The sequence below is a fragment of the Halyomorpha halys genome, unplaced genomic scaffold (genome assembly GCF_000696795.3).
Source record: "Halyomorpha halys isolate HHAL.00 unplaced genomic scaffold, Hhal_1.1 Scaffold52.1, whole genome shotgun sequence".
In the NCBI taxonomy this organism is placed as follows: Eukaryota; Metazoa; Arthropoda; class Insecta; order Hemiptera; family Pentatomidae; genus Halyomorpha; species Halyomorpha halys.
In genome coordinates this window covers 1,218,588-1,222,579 of record NW_027104988.1, presented here as the reverse complement: position 1 = coordinate 1,222,579, position 3,992 = coordinate 1,218,588, and positions in this window count along the sequence as shown.

Below are 3,992 nucleotides of genomic sequence, written 5' to 3'. Positions count from 1 at the left end.
TTTTTTTTCTCTTTTCTTCTCTCGTCCTTTTTTCAAATTAACTTGTTTCTTTTTACTATTAGAGGGCAATTGTTGGTTTTATTTAAGTGGACCAATATCATTATTTTTTTTTATTAATTTTACTTTCTCCTTTTATTAAGAAGCATTATTCTTATCTATTTATTTATTTTTCTTTTAATATGAACATTATATATAGTTAGGGGTGTCTATATATAAAAATATATACCGGTTATATATATAACAGTTATATCAACCATGTAAGGCCCACCAGGCCGATCTGGTATAAAATAAAAATAAAAAACAAAAGCCAACCCCTATATTTATATCTATAATTAATATAATGACGAGAATATAGTTGACCGTGGATAATATATATGAGAAGAAGGGGGGGGGGTCAGAATATAACACAAATAAGTAAAAACTTAATATTATAGATTCTTATTGGACAAGTTTTCATTTATATAATTAGATGTGTGAATAAGTGAATTACACTTAAAATTATTTATTTTAATGAATCATTTACAACGTTTCGCACCTTATGCATGCAACAATTAAATTAATATACCACAGTTTTTATAAATTAAAACTATTTCTTAATTTCTAAAATAAATACAACTTCAAATATCTCATTTAAACTGTTCTCCTTATCAATATTAACAATAATCATATTTCTGTCATTTTTATAATAAATTAATAAATAAGATTGCATATATAATAATAAATAAGGAGATCTAAAACCATTATATACATTCTTGAAACACGGTTATCCTCACTAAAGTGATAACAAATATATTACAAACTATACCGATTATCACCTACCTCTAGTCCATAAAATATGACAAATCTAATAACAACATATTAAATTTATTCCAATAAAATAATATTGATGTTTAACATTAAATTACTAAATGATTAACAATAATTATGTAATGTGTACTTAAATGTTTGGTATCTGTCTTAAAATTAGAAGCGTTATCAATGTTTTAGTGATTTCAATTGCTTCAGTAATTCTTTTTTATTTTTTATTTTTATGGACACAACAGGACTGGCTCTATAGTATTAAATTTAAACACGTTTTTTTTTTAAATCCTAAAATTTTGGACATAGACGTTCACACAAAAAATAATGAAAATCACATCATGGAAATAATAAGAATTATTTTATTCTTTAAAAAATTAAAATATAACAATAATTATGCACATAAAAATACAAACAGGGTGATCCTGTCGAGCGTATTGGTAATTTTATCTAGTTCAACTCTAGATAGCGCTTTAGGACGCGTTGGAATAAAAAAGTGCCCTATATTAATTCTTCATAAAACTGCACTGAAGGAGAACTAGAAAAAAGGATAGAAAATGAACAAAACATGCACATATTTTTGTTATTATCCAACAAAAATCACTTCAAATTTTAGAAAATGTTAAACGTTAATAGTTTTAGATATAAAAAAATATTATAAAAATACATCGTCAAAACTATATAACTTATTGCAGCTTAATCATGACGTTGATAAAATGTATTCGCTTATTAAACAAAGCCGTTACTTACAGACTATTAAGGTTAATAAAGTTTTCGTTCATATTATTTCTGTAAAATCACTTATTAATTTTAATTTAATCTAATTATTTACATTTTATTAATATTATTATTTAAATTTAATTTAAAATCATTCACTCGGTGAAAACTGCTATTTAAGACACAAAACCTTAAGATAACAAAGAGACTGAGGTCGTCGCACTCCAAAATCGCGGCGCTACGGTGCGGCCGTTGACCCGTTCCTCGGCGGTAACGACTTCTTTTACAACAACCTCCTGCTGTTCTTTGTCTGTAGAGGTATTGACTTCGATAATACTTCCGCCTCTCTTGTCGAAGAGGTATGAACTCCAGGGGTAAGCGTGTACGTTAGCTGTAATTACGACAGAAGGGCCCGACCGTTACATTTTAGTCTGGGAATGGGTGAGTGTGTGTGTCTGTATAGTAATTTCAATTGCTTTCTCAGGGAGTATCGTATAGAAGAAAAATTGGAAGGAGGAAGGGGAAGGAATTGAAACTCCATTTTGTTGCAGTTGTAACTAGCTTATACAAGTGTGTAATTAATAAATATTTAAGTACCTAAAACTAAATAAATAAGTATGTTGATCTATGGACATTTTTAACAGCATAGTAGTCGCTCTCCCAGAACCCTGTTTCTTAATGAAACTTATATCAGCTCGAAAATACAAATGTACGTACTATAAGGTACAAAGCTCTAATATTTCTTGGTTCGTCATGATTATTAGTAATATTATATGGATTAAAATTTTTAAGTCAGTGACATTGTACCAAGTACAAACATAAATGCGAATAGTATAATACAGTACTTTATTATAGAACAGGGAATGGTGAAACGTAAGTTGTCACATATTCTTCTATGTTATGCTTCTTCTTTTTAGTTTAACTTTACTCACAAGACTACTTTAAATGCTACAGATTTGTATACATAAGCTTTATTTATCCATAGGTATTAATTCAAGCTGCCATAATCGAGGGCTATGAGTATTAGAAGTCTAAGTTTTCATTCATACTACATTATATACACATGAGGAAATAGCGATAACAATAATCGTCAACTACAGGATACCCAAGGGGGGAGATAAACTATTTATGAGTTTAAATATAAAAAAAAGACCATTGTGTTATAAAAAAAAAATTTATTAATCTTTCGAAATTTTCGCCCATTTAAGCATCACAGAGGGTAAGTGTACATCTGAAAACATGCATTATACAGTAAAAGGGCTGCACACTTATCATTAAGCTGAGGCTCACATTATTTCTTCTGCCGGTGTTTACGCTCCCAAAATTTTACTTCTTATGGTTTAGCATTAATCCAAAAACATTAGAAATTTCATAGTGATGATTGTGACTCACCAGTCGTCATGAATGGAATGTAAAGGCTTAGAAGATAAGAGAAGTAACTTAAAAACTTATCTTTGTTTGTATATACATTTGTATAAATCAAAAAATTGAATCAAATATCATTTCATTTCTAACATTTTTATTTTTTATTTATTCATCTTTTAAAATTTGATTGAAAATTTCGTTTACTGCATATTAATTTTACCCGAAACTTCAAAATAATGGGAGGTAAATTTTTCAGAATCTGATTAAAAATTTTCTGTATAATTAATATTTTTAGAGATCTGTATTGCTTCTAAAAATAATATATTCAGTATGAAGATCACATTTTTTTTTCATGAATGTCCAGCGATATCATCCAATAATACGAAGTGTTTTCACTTAACTATGGCCCACTTATTAAAACGTTTGTGCAGTCAATATGTATGAAGTTGTCACGACAATGGAACGTGCAAGACAAGTGGGACTCTTTTCAATTTATTATTAAAAATTATAAATAATTGTTTTAAATAAAAATATATGTATATTATCATCGTAAAAATAATTTCAAGATTTCTTCATTATAAGAATGTAAAGAATAAATATAAATAAAATTGAAGTAATTGGTCTGAAGAATAATGAATGGATTCAGTAATCAATCAAAGTTAGCATCACGCAACTGCAAACCTAGATCTTGCTATAACCAGTTCAGTACCAAAAGCTTTTCTACATAAAGAATTGAATACAACATATTCAATTTTAATCGTTTATTTTTATAATGTATATTACGTGAAAGATTTAATGCAAGTTTTTACTTGGCTGAATAATTATAATCAGTTTTACAAAAAAAATGTTTAAAAACAGCTATTATAAAATCGTTTTCGCCTATAAAAGTTGATTGATTAATTTGTATATACATATTAATAATTAGGTAATTAAATTCGTAGTAAATCAAGCAAAATAATAATATTAGATAATAACGACTGACTGTTCATATGTTACTAGAGTTTAATATTTAATTTGCTTTCATTATTTACTTACATATATAAAAAACTTCATATTTCCCTTTAAAAATCTGGTGTGGTGCTGAGCCCATCATAATTTTTTTTTATTTATTG